A 17993-nucleotide genomic window follows, 5' to 3' on the forward strand; every position below is an offset into this window, starting at 1 on the left:
TTCCCAAGACTTTAAGATTCCCACTACTACAGTGAGAATGTATTCATGTATGACTTGATTACTTTCTTTAAAAAAGTCATTATGACATTTCAAGACAGGACTATTTGCTAAACTTCCATCAATCCCAGTCCAGGAGAGGCATAGGCTGGCTCTTCAGATGATTGAAATTGAATTCCTATTTTGTCTCTAATCACTGAGGCAGTGACTAAACAATTAAATTGACAATTTGAGGGAAGGAGATGCTGGAGGAAAATAACCATACAAACATAAGCTGAAAGATTAGTTCATATGTAGCAGGAAAAGAACTAGGGGCTTCAGTAGTTGACAGCTTCTTTTCTACTTTCACCAAAAATGATATTAGAGGGGAATAAACAGTTCTAATCTTTACTCCTACTCAGTCCACTTTCTAAGGTTTATATTTTATCGTTTTACAGGTTGAAGCACATTTAATCTTTCACAACAAACCTTCAATGTTATTGTTATTAACCCTAACTTATAGACGAAGAAACTGAGGTTTGGAACTCATCACCCAAATTCAGACCCATCAGACCACAAAACAAATCCCGTGCTTTGCATGTGAGGGACATAAACATGTGTAAGACAGAGTTATGCCTTCAATGCTTTGCAGTCTAAACCAGAATAAACAACGTAAACAATAATTAGAAAACAGAAGACTGAGGTAGAAGAGAGAGCATTTAGGCCTTATATTGATCAAAGAAGTCTACGTGCAGGAGACGGGAATTGAGTTGGGCTTTGGAAGTTGTGCGATAACCATATTCAAGACAAGACATGAAAATATTTTCAGGGTGATAAGGTGTTTTTTGTTGTTGTTGGGTTTATTTATTTATTTATTTATTTATTTGGCAGCCTTGGATCTTCGTTGCTGCACACGGGCTTTCTCTAATTGCGGTGAGCGGGGGCTACTCTTCGTTGCAGAGCACAGGCTTCAGTAGTTTTGGTGCACAGGCTTCAGTAGTTGTGGCCCACGGGCTCTTGAGCACAGGCTCAGTAGCTGTGGCACACGGGCTTAGTTGCTCCGCGGCATGTGGGATCTTCCCAGACCAGTGCTCGAACCTGTGTCCCCTGCATTGGCAGGTGGATTCTTAACCACTGTGCCACCAGGGAAGTCCCTGTTGTTGTTTTTATACAGTTAGTACCAGAGCAGGGATTTGAACTCACTTCAGTGCTCATCACAATTTCATTTGCACCCTAAACCTTTTAAAATAGACTATTTTTTTAGGGCAGTTTAAAGTTACCAGCGATAGTGAGACAAAGGTACAGAGATTTCTCTTGTATCCGCTGCTTCACACATGCATAGCCTCCCCCATTATCACCATTCCCTACCAGAGTGGTACATTTGTTACAACTGATGAACCTACACTGACGCATCATTACCACCCAGAGTCCACACTTTATGTTAGGGTTCACTTTAGGGTCATTCTATGTGTTTGGTCAAATTTATAGTCATATAGAATAGTTTCGTTGCCCTAAAAATCCTCTGTTCTCCACCTATTTATCCCTCCTTCACCCCTAACCTCTGGTGACCACTGATCTTTTAACTGTCTCTAGTTTTTCCTTTTCCAGAATGTCCTGTAGTTGAAATCACACTGTATGTAGCCTTTTCAAACTGGCTTCTTTCACTTAGTAATATGCATTTAAGTTTCCTCCTTGTCCTTTCATGGCTTGATAGCTTATTTTTTATTTTACTGCTGAATAATCTTCTATTGTCTGGATGTACCACAGTTTATCCATTCACCCACTGAAGGACATCTTGGTTGCTTCCAAGTTTTAGCAACTATGAATAAAGCTTCTGTAAACATCCATGTGCAGGTTTTTGTGTGAGTATAAGTTTTCATCTCCTTTGTGTAGATACCAAGGAGAGTGATTGCTGTATTATATGGTAAAAGTATGTTTAGTTTTATAATAAATTCCTAAACTGTCTTCCAAAGTGGCTGTGCCATTTTGCATTCCCACCAGCAAAGGATGAGAGTTCCTGTTGCTCCATATCCTTGCCAGCATTTAGTGTTGTCAGTAGTCAGGATTTTGACCATTCTAATAGGTGTATAGTGGGATCTCATTTTAACTTGCATTTCCCTGACAGCATATGATGTGAATCATCTTTTCATATGCTTGTTTGCCATCTGTATATCTTCTTTGGTGAGGTGTCTATTAAGGCCTTTGGCCCATTTATAATTGGGTTGTTTGTTTTATTATTGTTGAGTTTTAAAAGTTCTTTATATATTTTAGATAATAGTCCTTTATCAGATGTGTCTTACACAAGTTTTTTCTCCCAGTCTGTGGCTTGTCTCATTCTCTTGATACTGTCTTTCACAGAGCAGTTTTAATTTTTATGAAGTATAGCATATCAATAAACTCTTTCATGTAATCATGTCCTTGGGGCTTCCCTGGTGGCGCAGTGGTTGAGAGTCCGCCTACCGATGCAGGGGACGCGGGTTCGTGCCCCGGTCCAGGAAGATCCCACATGCCGCGGAGCGGCTGGGCCCGTGAGCCATGGCCGCTGAGCCTGCGCGTCCGGAGCCTGTGCTCCGCAACGGGAGAGGCCACAACAGTGAGAGGCCCATGTACCACAAAAAAAAAAAAAAAAAAAAAAAAAAAATCATGTCCTTGGTGTTGTTCCTAAAAAGACATTGCCATACCCAAGATCATCTAGGTTTTCTCCTATGTTTTCTTCTAGGAGTTTATAGTTTTGCATTTAGGTAGTTTTGAGTTAATGTTTGTAAAGGGTGTAAGGTCTGTCTGTTTATGTATGTATGTATGTGAATGTTCAGTTGTTCCAGCACTGTTTATTGAAGAGACTCTTTGCGCCATTGTACTGCCTTTCTTCTCTGTCAAAGAGCAGTTGACTATATTTATGTGGGTCTATTTCTGGGCTCTTTATTCTTTTTTATTTAATTTTTATTTTTTATTGGAGTATAGTTGATTTACAATGTTGTGTTAGTTTCAGATGTACAGCAAGGTGATTCAGTTATACATATATACATATATCTATTCTTTTTCAGATTCTTTTCTCATATAGGTTATTACAGAGTATTGAGTAGAGTTCCTTGTGCTATACAGTATGTCCTGTTGGTTATCTATTATATATATTCTTTTCTATGTGGTACTTTTTTTTTAGGTTATTAGATGTCCTTATGTATATTACTTTTTTTTAGTTTATTTATTTATTTATTGGCTGCACTTGGTCTTTGTTGTGGTGTGTGGGGCTCTTTGTTGCAGGCTTCTCTCTAGTTGCAGCACACGGGTTTCTCTAGTTGTGGCATATGGGCTCTAGAGCGCAAGAGCTCAGTAGTTGTGGCACATGGGCTTCTGTAGTTGTGGCTCACGGGCTCCAGAGTGCTTGGGCTCAGTAGTTGCGGCATGTGGGCTCCAGAGTGTACGGGCTCAGTAGTTGCAGCCCAAGTGCTTCTCTCTAGTTGCAGTGCATGGGTTTAGTTGTCCCCCAGCATGTAGGATCTTAGTTCCCCAAACAGGAATTGAACCCATATCTCCTGCATTGGAAGGCAGATTCTTAACCACTGGACCACCAGGGAAGTCCCCGGTTATCTATTTTATATATAGTAGTGTGTATATGTTAATCCCAACCTCCTAATTTATCCCTCCTCCCCCAACTTTCCCCTTTGGTAACCATAAGTTTGTTTTCTAAGTCTGTGAGTCTGTTTCTGTTTTCTAAATAAGTTCATTTATATCATTTTTTTTTAGATTCCACATATAAGTGATATCATGATATTTGTCTTTCTCTGTCTGACTTACTTCACTTAGTATGATCATCTTTAGGTCCATCAATGTTGCTGCAAATGGCATTATCACATTCTTTGTTATGGCTGAGTAATATTCCATGATACATATATACCACATCTTCTTTATCCATTCATCTGTCAATGGACATTTATTTAGGTTGCTTCCATGTCTTGACTATTGTAAATAATGATGCTATGAACACTAGGGTGTGTGTATCTTTTCGAATTATGGTTTTCTCCAGATATATAACCAGGAGTGGGACTGCTGGATCATGTGGTAGCTCTGTTTTTAGTTTTTTAAGGAACCTCCATACTGTTCTCCATAGTGGCTGTACCAATTTACATTCCAACCAACAGTGTAGGAGGGTTCCCTTCTCTTCACACCCGCTCCAGCATTTATTGTTTGTAGACTTTTTGATGATGGCCATTCTGACCAGTGTGAGGGGATACCTCATTGTAGTTTTGATTTGCATTTCTCTGATAATTAGCAATATTGAACATCTTTTCATGTGCTTTTTGGCCATCTGTATGTCTTCCTTGGAGAAATGTCTATTTAGATTTTCTGCCCATTTTTTTATTGGGTTTTTTGTTTTTTTGATATTGAGCTGCATCAGTTGTTTGTATATTTTGGAGATTAATCCTTTGTCAGTCACATCATTCGCAAATATTTTCTCCCATTCTGTGGGTTGTCTTTTTTTAAAATATATTTTATTTATTATTATTTATTTTTGGCTGCGTTGGGTCTTTGTTGCCGCACGGGCTTTCTCTAGTTGCAGCGAGCAGGGGCTACTCTTCGTTGCGGTGCACGGGCTTCTCATTGCAGTGGCTTCTCTTGTTGCGGAGCACGGGCTCTAGGCATGCGGACTTCAGTAGTTGCAGCACGCGGGCTCTAGAGCGCAGGCTCAGTAGTTGTGCCTCACGGGCTTAGTTGCTCCATGGCATGTGGGATCTTCCTGGACCAGGGCTCAAACCCGTGTCCCCTGCATTGGCAGGTGGATTCTTAACCACTGCACCACCAGGGAAGTCCTGTGGGTTGTCTTTTCATTTCCTTTGCTGTGCAAAAGCTTTGAAGTTTAATTAGGTCCCATTTGTTTATTTTTGTTTTTATTTTTATTACTCTAGGAGGTGGATCTAAAAAGATATTGCTGTGATTTATGTCAAAGAGTGTTCTGCCTATGTTTTCCTCTAAGAGTTTTATAGTATCCAGTCTTACATTTAGGTCTTTAATCCATTTTTAGTTTATTTTTCTGTATGGTGTTAGAGAATGTTCTAATTTCATTCTTTTGTATGTGGCTGGCCAGTTTTCCCAGCACCACTTATTGAAGAGACTGTCCTTTCCCCATTGTATATTCTTGGATCCTTTGTCGTAGATTAACTGACCACAGGTGTGTGGGTGTATTTCTGGACTTTCTATCCTGTTCCATTGATCTGTAAGTCTGTCTTTGTGCCAGTACCATACTGTTTTGATTACTGTAGCCTTGTATTATAGTCTGAAGTCAGGGAGACTGATTCCTCCAGCTCCATTTTTCTTTGTCAAGATTGCTTTGCCTATTCAGGGTCTTCATGTTTCCACATGAATTTTAAGATTTTTTTTATTCTAGATCTGCAAAAAATTCTAGGCTCTTTATTCTGTTCCACTGATCTAGCTGTCTGTTTTTTCCACCAATACTTTTTTTTTTTAAAGACACATTTATTCAATGTCATGATCAGACTATTACATTTAGCAATCAACAGCATGGGTGCAAAAAAAAAAAAATCTACATTAAAACCCTTTGTTGGAATGCTTTACACTTTCCACAGAAGAGAAACTAAAATAACCTGTTATACAATTAGTCACAAATACAGTCCTCGAGTTTTTTTGCCCATACACATGAGTATTGTCTAAAACATGTCTTCTTTGTAGCAGCGAGGCCCTGCCACCACTGTGCTTGGCTGAGTTCACAGATCTTTTGTAACCTGTAGCTTCCCTGTCACTTCTCTGGCTCTCCTCTCCTGCTAAGCTTTGTTTCCTGGCAGTAATCAAAACCTTCTGCCACTGCCGTAGCTACTGCTGCTGCTGGAACCACCAAAGCCACCTTGGTTTCGGGGTTTGGCAAAGTATTGGCCTCCACCACCATAGGGGCCAGAACTTCTGCCTCCAAAGTTTCCTCCTTTCATGGGTCCAAAATTTGGAGTTTGATTGTTGTAACTGCCAGAATCATTGTAGCTTCCACCACCTCCAAAATTGCTTCCATCATTACCAAATCCATTATAGCCATCCCCACTGCCACCATATCCCTCAGCACCACGGCTGCCACCAAAGCCACCTCGACCACTGAAGTTTCCTCCATGACCACCACCAAAGTTTCCAGAACCACTTCGACCTCTTTGGCTGGATGAGGCACCAGCCGTCTCTTGCTGAGATAGGGCTTTCCTTACTTCACAGTTGTAGCCATTCACAGTGTGGTATTTCTGCATGACAATCTTGTCTACAGAGTCGTGGTCATCAAAGGTTCCAAAAACAAAACCTCTCTTTTTGCGACTGCCTCAGTTAGTCATGATTTCAGTCACTTCAGTTTTCCCATACTGTTCAAGACAATCTCTTTGGTGATGTTCTTCAGTGTCTTCTTTAATGCCACCAACAGAAATCTTTTTCACAGTGAAGTGGGCACCAGGTCTTTGAGAATCTTCTCTTGAGACGGCCCTCTTTGGTTCCACCATTCTTCCATCCACCTTGTGTGGCCTTGTATTCATGGCCAAATCCACCTCCTCCACAGTGGCATATGTGACAAACCCGAAGCCTCTGGAGCACCTGGTGTTTGGATCCCTCGTTACCACACAGTCTTTGAGCATTCTCCACTGCTCACAGTGGCTCCTCATACTGTCATCACTTGTTTCAAAGCTCAAACCTCTGATGAAGAGCTTCCGCAGCTGTTCGGGCTCTTTGGGAGACTCTGACTTAGACATGACGGCAGTGGAGGGGGAGGAGAGACGTCAACGATGCTTACTCGGCGGCGTCCACGGGCAGAAAGGAGTAATCTACCAAATGTATCTCCACCAATATTTGATGTTAGCTTTATAGCAACTCCTGAAGTCGGTTAGTGTCAATCCTCCAACTTTTTTCTTCTCCTTAATTATTGTGTTAGCTATTCTGAGTCTTTTGCTTTTCCGTATAAACTTTAGAATCAGTTTGTTAATATCCACAAAATAACTTGCTTGGATTTTAATTGAGATTGTATTGCATCTATAGATCAAGTTGCAAAGAACTGACATCTTGACAGTATTGAACCTTCCTATATATGAACATGAAATAGCTCTCCACTTATTTAGTTCTTTAATTTCATTCATCAGTTTTGTAGTTCTCCTCATAAAAATCTTGTACATATTTTGTTAGATTTATACCTAATTATTTCATTTTGGGGGGTGCTAATGTAAATGGTATTACTTTTTTTAGATTAACTTTTTTTTTAATTGAAGTATAGTTGCTGTACAATATCATGTAAGTTAACAGGTGTAGAATATAGTAATTCACAATTTTTAAAGGTTATACTCCATTTATAGATATTATAAAATATTGGCTATATTCCCCATGTTGCTCAGTATATCCTTGTAGCTTCTTTTATACCTAATAGTTTGTACCTCTTACTTCCCTACCCCTATATTACCCCTCCGCCTTCCCTCTCCCCACTGGTAGCCACTAGTTTGTTCTCTATATCTGTGAGTCTGCTTCTTTTATGTCATATTCACTGGTTTGTTGTATTTTTTATATTCCATATATAAGTGATATCATGATTTGTCTTTCTCTGTCTGACTTACTTCACTGAGCATAATGCCGTCCAATTCCATCTATGTTGCTGCATATGGCAAAATTTTGTTCCTTTTTATGGCTGAGTAGTATTCCATTATGTGTGTGTGTGTGTGTGTGTGTGTGTGTGTGTGTGTGTGTGTGTGTGTGTATACCACATCTTATTTATCCATTCATCTGTTGATGGACACTTAGGTTGCTTCCGTAACTAGAAATAAGAAAATTAGAAAATGAAAAACTCACTGGTAAAGGCAAGCATACAGAAAAGGTAGGAAATCATCCAAACACAAAGCTAGTAGGGAGATTAAAAGACAAAAGTAGTAAAATCATCTATATCCACAATAAGCAGTTAAGGGATACACAAAACAGTTAAATATAAAATATGATATCAAAAACACGAATCGACAGCACAAATGCAGGGTTTTTAAAATGCATTTGAAATTAAGAGATCAGTAACTTAAAACAATCACATATATATAGACTACTGTACAAAAACTTCATGGTAACCACAAAGCAAAAATCTATAATAGATACACACACACACACACACACACACACGCACAAATGAAATCCAAATGGTATTATATTTTAAATTGCAAATTCACTTATTCATTGTTGGTATGTAGGAAAACAATTAACTTTTATATATTAACCTTGTATCTTGTGACTTTGCTATAATGGCTTATTCAGGAGTTTGTTGTTGTTGATTCCTTCACATTTTCTATATAGATGATCATGTAATTTACAAAGTTTTATTTCTTACTTTCCAATCTGTATACGATTTATTTCTTTTTCTTGCTTTATTACATTAGCTAGGACTTGCAGTACAATGTGAAAAGCAGTGAGAGGGGACATCTTTGCCTTGTTCCTGATCTTAGCAGGAAAGCTTCGAGTTCCTCACCATTAAGTAGATGTTAGTTGTAGGATTTTTGTAGATATTCTTTATCAAGTTGAGGAAATTCTCCTCTATTGCTAGTTAACTGAGAGCTTTTGATCATGAATGGGTGTTGAATTTTGTCAAAGGCTTCTTCTATATCTATTGATACGATCATGTGATTTTTCTTCTTTATCCTATTGATGTGATAGACTACATTAAATCGAACATTGAAGCAGCCTTCCTTACCTGGGATAAATCCCACTTGCCCATGGTGTACTATTCTTTTTATACATTGCTGGATTCAATTTGCTAATATTTTGTTGAGGATTTTTGCTTATTTGTTCATGAAAGATATTGGTTCACAGTTTTCTTTTCTTGTAATATATTTGGTTTTGATATTAGGGTAATGCTATCCTCATGGAATAAGGAAGTATTCCCTCTGCTTCTAACCTCTAAGAGAGATTGTAGAGAATTGATGTAATTTCTTCCTGAAATGTTTGCTAGGATTCACCAGTGAACCCATCTGAGCCTGGCTTTCTGTTTTGGAAGGTTATTAATTATTGATTCAATTTCTTTAATATATATATAGGCCTACTCAGACTGTCTGTTTCTTCTTGTGTGAGTTTCGGCAGATTGTGTCCGTCAAGTAATTTGTCCATTTCATCTAGATTATCAAATTTGTGGGCATAGAGTTGTTCATAGTATTCCTTGATTATCCTTTTAATGTCCATGGGGTCTGTGGTGAACTCTCTTTTTTCATTTCTGATATTAGTAATTTGCATCTTCTCCCTTTTTTTCTTAGTTATCCTGGTTAGAGGATAATTTTATTTTCCTTTTCAAAGAACCAGCTTTTGGTTTCATTGATTTTTTCCCTATTAATTTTGTTTTCAATTTCATTGATTTTTGCTTGAATTTTTATGATTTTTTCTGCTTACTTTGGATTTAATTTGCTCTTTTTCTAGTTTCCTAAGATGGAAGTTTACAAGATTGATTTTTACATCTTTCTTTTTATCTAATATATGCATTCAGTGCTGTAAATTTCCCTGTAATCATTGCTTTCACTGCATCCCACAAATTTTGATATTCTGTGTTTCCATTTTCATTTAGTTCAATAATTTTTTAAATCTCCCTTGAGATTTCTTCTTTGATCTATGTGTTATTTAGAAGTGTATTATTAAGTCTCCAAGTAGTTGGGAATTTTTCCAACTATCTGTCTGTTATTAATTTCTAGTTTAAATCTACTAGGGTCTGAACACAGACATTGTAGGAATTCTATTCTTAAATTTGTTGAGTTTTGTTTTGTATTTTATGGTCCAGAATGTAGTCTATCTGGGCGAATGTTCCCTGTGAGCTTGAAAAGAATATGTATTCTGCTGTGATTGGATGATGTTGTCTAGAGTTGTCCATTATATCCAGTAGATTGATGGTGTTATTGAGTTCAGCTAGGTCCTTCCTGCTGTATCTATTTCTGATGAAGAGTTGTTTAAGTCTCCAACTATGATAGTAGATTCATCTATTTCTCCTTGCAGTTCTATCAGTTTTTGCCTCACATAGTTTGACTTTCTGTTGTTACAGAAAGGGATGTTACATCTTGTTAAAGAATTGATCATAAGGGTTTTTTAAATTGCAGTTTTTAATTAAACTTTTTATTTTTTGAGATAATTGTAGATTCCCATGTACTGGTAAATAGTACATAGAAATCCCATATATCCTTTATCCAGTTTTCCCCAATGGTAACATCTTACAAAACCATAGTATAATATCACAACCAGGATTTTTTTTTTTTTTCTTTTGCGGTACGTGGGCCTCTCACTGTTGTGGTCTCTCCCATCGCGGAGCACAGGCTCCGGACGCGCAGGCTCAGCGGCATTGGCTCATGGGCCCAGCTTCTCCGCAGCATGTGGGATCTTCCCGGACCGGGGCACAAACCCGTGTCCCCTGCATCGGCAGGCGGACTCTCAACCACTGTGCCACCAGGGAAGCCCACAACCAGGATATTGATATAAAATCAATCCACCAATCAGAATCAGGTTTCCCCAGTTTTACTTGTACTCATTTGAATGTGTGTGTACTTAATTAATGTAATTTAGTCACATGTGTAGGTTCATGTATTCACCACCACAGTCAAGATAAAGAACAACTCCATCACCATCACCATCAATTTCCTTAATATTGACATTTTATAAAACATCGCCCCTCTCTTTTCTCCTCCTCCCACCCCAGTCCCTAATGCCTTGTAACCACTAATCTGTTCTCCATTTCCATAATTTTGTCATTTCAAGAATGTTATATAAATGGGCAAAGGAATTGAATAGACATTTCTCCAAAGAAGACGTAGAAATGGCCAATAAGCTCAACATTATTCGCCATCAGGGAAATGCAAAGCAAAACCACATGAGATACCGCTTCACACCTGCAAGGATGGCTATTATCAAAAAGTCAGTGTTAGCAAGGATGTGGAAAAATTGAAGCCCTCATACTGTGCTGGTAGAAAATTAAAATGATGTAGCTGCTTTGAAAACAATCTGGCAGATACTCAAAAGATTAAACAGAGTTATCGTATGACCCAGCAATTCCAGGTGCTTGGTGTATATCCAAGAAAAATGAAAACCTATGTTCACACAAAAACTTGTATATGAATGTTCGTAGCAGCTCTATTTGTAATAATCAAAACCTGGAAGTAACCCAAATGTCCATCAACAGGTAAGTATATAAACAAAACGTGGTATACCTATACAATGCAATGTTACTCATCAGTAAAAAGGAAAGAAAAACTATTTATATACGAACTAGCGTGTATTAATTTCAAAATACTTATGCTGAGTGAAAGAAGCCAGGTCAAAAAGAAAAAAAAGATTACATACATACTATATGACTTCATATATAAATATAAAATTCTAAAAGATGCAAACGAATCCATAGTGACAGAAAACGTGTCAGTGGTTGCTGGGGATTATTTCTTAACTTATCCTTTTTAATCAATTTTTTCATGTTTTTATTTTGTTATACATGAACTTTTACATTAAAGTATAAAAAGTATAAGATATAGACAGAATAGGGCACAAATCATAAGTGTACGAATTATCACAAAGTGAACACACCCATGAGACCTTGTGGAAACAAGATCCCTGTTTCTCAAGGGTGGTATTTTCGGCAGAACAATTTTTGTGAACTGTCAGAGATAAACACAGCTGGACATAAGTTAAAGTGGTGAAAACAGATTTATTCAGAAACTACTGACAGTAGGGGGAGAGCTGAGCACCAGTTCTGTTGGTGCAGAGGGAATGGGGGAGTAGGAAGGAGCTGAAGTAGGAAGTAAAAATGGGGGAATAGTAAGGAGCTGAAGTAGGAAGTAGGAAGGAGCTGTCAGGGAAGTAAAAATTACAAAAAGCTGGACAAGGGTGTTAGTCCACATGAAAGCCATCTCAATTTGCTAACTGGCTTATTGATTGAAGTTAGGCTTATTAATTATTAATTGAAGTTAGGCTCCTGCCCTCGCATAGAGACTGGGAGGTAGGGACCCTATCATCCGGTGTTGCTGAAGCAAACAGTACCTGATTTTGGCAGCCTTGGGTTTTCTCAGACAGACACTTCAGGGGGCCCTTGAACGGTTAGAAACTGTTAGTTCAAGTCTTTACAGTCAAAGTTGAGGCCTTGTCAAGAAGAGGGCTCAGTAGAGGCTGGCTAGAGTTTGGTCAAGGAGAGAATCTTTGTCAGCATAACTGTCTCACAGATTGAGGACTTTCAAAATCATCCCCCCCACCACCACCACATTATGATAAGCAAAAAAAAAAAAAAGCTCTGTGCATTTCCAAATGCCCTATCTCACAGAAACCACACTAAGTAACATCTAATGTGCCTACCAGCTTTGAAATCCTACAGTACTGTCCCTGGCTATTTTGTCTCTATTTGAAGATAGAGGTAAAGAAACAGGCTGAAAAGACAGTACACAGAAGTGCTGGGCAGGGGGATGGAGGCTGTCGGAGGTTATGACCTTCCTTCCTCTGCAAATTTTCATGTGGAATGCACACTCTGTTGCCTGAATTACTTTGCACAAATTCCCAGGAAAACCAGGCAAGGAAGTGGGCAGACTGTGGAGTGAACCCCAATTCAAATTCTGATTATGCCATTTAACTTTATTTCCATGTGCATCTTAGCCTCTCCTGGCCTCACTGAGCTTTGCAAAGCCATGATCTTCGGTGGTTCCTGGTCAGGATGCACAGTCATGCCTTCTGGAGCAGGTTCTCCAAGGCTCTGCCAGCTGCATGGCCCAGACTCAAGGCCATACTCTTGGAACCTGCACCAACCACCATTCTCCAGTCTGCTTCCTTTCCCCACACCTGCTCCTGATAGGGGGTGTGGGTGTGAGGGACTGGAAGGAAGGGAAGCAGGAGATGAAAGAAAGGGAGCAGACGCCCCTCCCTGCACAGCTTCCACTCAAGCCCTGCCAAGGCCTCCATGGGGGAGGCACCTGCCCACCTCTAGGAGAGGGGGCATTGAAATGAACTTGGCCAAGGAAATAGTACCTAAAGCAACTGAATATGTCCTTGAAAATACACTATTTTAATAGCTAGATATTGCTGAAAAGGTTTTGGACCAGAAAGAGATGTCACTGAAGTTCCCCTCTACCCAGTTGGAAAGGGATTTGGCCAAGCAAATTAGATAGCTAGGAAAGACAAAACTGTCTCTGCTTATATAATTCATTGGTCTTGAGACCTCTCAAACAACTAGTTATAGTTGTTAGCTACCCCCCTGGTAGGTAAGGAAAGCCCAGACCTTCAGGACCCAGAGGTCTGGCTACCCTCTTGGCAGGGGAGATAATGTGGTTCACTCCTTTGTGGAATTTTTTTTTCCCCTGGGGAAAAATAGTTTTTCTCAGTAGTATATCAACATGCCTAACCACAGGCATCTGGACTTTCTCCTATTGGTAAAGGGAACTTTAAAGCATTTCAATTAGGGGATAGATATGATTGTATTTGAGTTTTAGAATACTCACCCTGGTTCCTACCACATCTTTTACTTTTTCTTTAATTTTTAAAATTTTTTTCTTTTACTTTTAAATAAGCTTTTTTATTTTAAGTAATTGTAGATTCACATGCAGTTCTAAGAAATAAGACAGAAAGATCCTGTGTATTCCTTTTCCAGTTTCCCCATGGTAACATCTTACAAAACTATGGTACATTAATCACAACCAGGATACTGACAATTGATACAGTCAAGAAACAGAAAAGTTCCATCACCATAAGGATCCCTCATGTTGCCTTTTTAAAGCAACATCTACTTCCCTCTCACCCCTACCACCTCCTTAACCCTTGGCAAACACTAATTTGTTCTCCATTTCTATAATTTTGTCATTTCAAGAATGTTAAATGAATGGAATCATACACATACCTGCCTGTGGGAATTGCTTTTATCACTCACCATAATACTCTAGAGATCCGTCCAGGTTGTTGTGTGTATCAACAGTTTATTCCCGTTTTTTGCTGAATAGTATTCCATAGTACGGATGTACCACAATTTTTTTTAACTATTCACCCGTTGAAGGACATCTGAGTTGCTTCCAGTTTGGACTATTATGAATAAATCTAGTATAAATATTCGTGTACAGGCTTTTGTATGAACATAAGTCCTCATTTCTCTGGTCTAAGTGCTCAGAATTGCAAGTACTGGGTCATATGGTAGTTGCACGTTTTATTTATTTTTTTTAAAGAAACTGCCGAACTATTTTTCAGAGTGGCTGTACCATTTTACAGTTCTGCCAGCAATGTATGAGTAATTCAGTTTCTCTGCGTCCTTGCCAGCATTTGGTATTGTCACTGTTTTCTATTTTTGCCATTTCAATAGATGTGTATTAATGTTCCATTGTACTTTTACTTTTTGTTTCTGTAGTGAAATGACGTTGAATATCTTTTCAGGTGCTTATTTGCCATCTGTATATTCTCTTCAGTGAAATGTCTCTTTATGTCTTCTGGCCATGTGCTAATCATGGTGTTTGGTTTTTATACTGTCGAGGTTTGAGAATTCTTTAAATATTCCAGATACTAGTCCTTTGTTGGATATGTGGTTTGCAAATATTTTCTCCCACTTTGTAGCTTGTCTTTTTATCCTCTTATCAGAGTCTTTCTCAGAGCAAGTTTTTAATTTTGAATGAGTCCAATTTATTCATTTTTCCTTTTATGGATCATACTTTTGGTGTCAATTCTATAGACTCTTTCAGTAGCCCTGGACCCTAATGATTTTCTCCTAAGTTTTTTCCTAAAAGTTTTATAGTTTTACATTTACATTTAAATGTATAATCCATTTTGAGTAAACTTTTGTATAATGCGTGAGACTTAGATTGAGGCTTTTTTTGCCTATGAGTGTCCTATTGTTCCAACATGATTTGTTAAAAAGACTGTTTTCTTCCATTGAATTACTTTTGCATAATTGTCAAAAATAAGTTGGACATATTTGTATTGGTCTCTTTTTATGTTCTCTATTCTATTCCATTGATCTATATGTCTTTTTCTATGTCAATACCACACAGTCTTGATTACTATGCTATATAATATGCCTTGAAATCAGGTAGACTAATTTCTTCCACTTTATTCTTCTTTTTCAAAATTGTTTTAGCTATTCTGGTTTCTTTGTCTTTCCATATAAATTTTAATATATTCTTGCCTGTATCTACAAAAAAAATCTTGCTTTTTTTATAGTAATTGTGTTAAACTTATCTATCAGTTTAGGGAGAATTGGCATCTGTACTATGTTGAATCTTCCAATCCTTGAATATGGTAGGTCTCTCCATTTATTTAGATCTTATTTGATTTCTTTCATCACTGTTATGTAGTTTTCAGGATACAAGTCCTGTACGTACTTTGTTAAATTTACACCTAAAACTTTTGGGATTTTTTTGAGTGATAAAACATGGTATTGCACTTAAAATTTTGGTGTCCAAAATGCTATTATATAGAAATCCAATTAGTATTTGTATGCTTTTCTTATAGCCTATGACCGTGTTGGACTTATTAATTCTATGAGGTTTTATTTGTTTTTAAGATTCCTTTGGGATTTTTCTACCTAGATAATCATATTCTCTGCATATAGGGATGGTTTTACCTCTTCCTTTCTAATCTGTATACCCTTTACTTTCTTTCCTGCCTTATTGTACCGGTTAGAATTTCTAGCACTGTGTTGAGTAAGAGTGATGAGGATGGAGGTACATACCACCAGCACAACCACTCAAGAAAGACTGTCCAGAATTTCTGTACCACAGTTACAAAGTTCTGGGACAGAGAAACTGATTTGGCCTACCTTGAGTAAGGGTCTACCTGTCATCCAGTCATTTGTGACAAGTATGTATGAACTTCTATCCTTTGCTCAATAAAAGCTTTGGAGCAAGCTCTCGGAGTAGGTTTTGCAAGAGGGTATAGGGATGGGATGAAAATGAATTACAATGCTGGGACTCCCCTGGTGGTGCAGTAGTTAAGAATCCGCCTGCCAATTCAGGGGACATGGGTTCGAGCCCTGGTCCAGGAAGATCCCACATGCCACAGAGCAACTAAGCCCATGTGCCACAACTGCTGAGCCTGCACTCTAGAGCCTGTGAGCCACATCTACTGAGCCCAAGTGCCACAACTACTGAAGCCCGCATGCCTAGAGCCCGTGCTCCTTAGCGAGAGAAGCCCGCGCACCACAACGAAGAGTGGCCCCCGCTTGCTGCAACTAGAGGGCCAGCACACAGCAACGAAGACCCAACGCAGCCAAAAGTAAATAAATTAAGAAATTAACTTAAAAAAAAAAGAAAATGGCAATGCTAACACAGTATGTGATCCCTCCTGAGAGATGACATCTATCTATTTAATCATGACAAGGTTCGCTGGGAGGTATGCATCTTCCCAGATCCAGATTTGGTTAAGCCCCACCATTCACAGCTCTTTTCTCTGATAAACATGGAACTCCATGATGCAGTAAGAAAAAAACCTAGAATTTCTTGCTAACGACTTGAAGACAAGGGTCAGAAAATGAAGGACTTAGAGACTAAAATCATGGGAACTTGGCAAGATTGAGTGCTCCTGGCGACTAGTACAGTGCATAGAACACAGCAGTCTTCACTAAATGTGACTGAGTGAATGACAGAATCTCATAACGACCTGGAAGAACATGTCAAAGAAGAGACTTATCCTGAAATGAGCTTCCTACGAAATTTGTGTTTTATTTTTTAATTTCACAGAATACATATAAATGTGTTTTTTAAATGAGAGCCTAACAGATAAAGCTAATATCCTCTCTGACTACCACTTTGAATTCTTGCCTCCTTTCCCACTCTCCAAGAGTAATCACTGGTATAAGTTAGATGTATATACTTCTAGACTTCCTGTAATACTTTCATAAATGTATTATATGTACCCACCAGAAATATATAATATTGTGTAGGTTTTAAGAATATATGAATGGTAGGGACTTGCCTGGTGGCCCAGTGGGTAAGACTCTGTGCTCCCAATGCAGGGCCCGGAGTTCGATCCCTGGTCGGGGAACTAGATTATACATGCATGCCGCAACTAAGAAGCCTGCATGCTGCAACTATTAAAAGATCCCGCAACTAAAATCCCGCAATTAAAAGATGCCACAGCGAAGATCTGGTGCAGCCTAAATAAATAAATAAATAGAGGTGCTTATTTTATATATACATATATATATATATATATATATATATATGAATGGTATTCTTTCCAATTGCTCTTCAGTTTCCTTTTTTTCATTCAAAAAACAAAGTTTTTTATTTCTAGTTGACCCAGAAAGAGACCTAGCTTATTCGTTTCAATGGATACATAGTATTCCTTGGTATGTATGTGCCACAACCTGCCCATTCCCTTACTGAAGGGTATTTAGGTTGTTTTCATTGTTTTGTTATCCTCAAAAATGGTGCAATAACCTTGTATTGTTTCTATATGCATGTGTGTAGAAGATGGCAAAAAAAAAAGTCACAATCTCCACCCTCCCTGTATCCACACACTTCGCAATTTGATTTTGCAGCTCTTCCCACCAACAGGTAAAGTCCTTTTTCCTCCCCCTGAATCTAGGATGACCTTGGGCTTAATTCAGCCAGTAGAATGCAGCAGACATGTCAGTGTGCCAATTTCAAGCCTAGGCCTCAAGAGGCCTTGAATGCTTCTGCTTTCTATCCCTTGGAGTTTTGTCCAGCCACCAGGTGATCAAACCCAGGCCAGGCTGTTGGGGAAAGAGAGACCACACCGAACAGAGTTGAGCTGTGTCAGCTGAGGGCATCCTACGCCAGCCAGCCCCCAGCTATCCCAGCAGCGGACTGCTGACAGTGACTGAGCCAGAGGAAATCAGAACTGCCTAGCTGGGTCCAGCCAGAGTTGCCAACCTGGAGACCTGTGAGCTAAATAAATACTTGTTCTAACAGCAAAAGTTACCTGATACAATGTATGCGGATATTTCTTTAGAGTAGATTTTTTTCAAGCTTTAGCATGTATCAGTATCAGCTGGTGGGGTTTTAAAATCACAGATTGCTGGGCACCACTGATTTAGTAGATCTGGGTGGGACTTGAGCATTTGCATTTCTAACAAG

General features: G+C 38.7%; 1 pseudogene; it reads right to left on the reverse strand.

The window, feature by feature from the left end:
* Window positions 1-5447: 5447 nt before the first annotated feature.
* Window positions 5448-6704, reverse strand: LOC109552653 (heterogeneous nuclear ribonucleoprotein A1-like; annotated as a pseudogene).
* Between the last annotated feature and the right edge of the window lie 11289 nt (window positions 6705-17993).

This window comes from Tursiops truncatus, chromosome 2 (assembly GCF_011762595.2).
Source record: "Tursiops truncatus isolate mTurTru1 chromosome 2, mTurTru1.mat.Y, whole genome shotgun sequence".
Classification (NCBI taxonomy): domain Eukaryota; kingdom Metazoa; phylum Chordata; class Mammalia; order Artiodactyla; family Delphinidae; genus Tursiops; species Tursiops truncatus.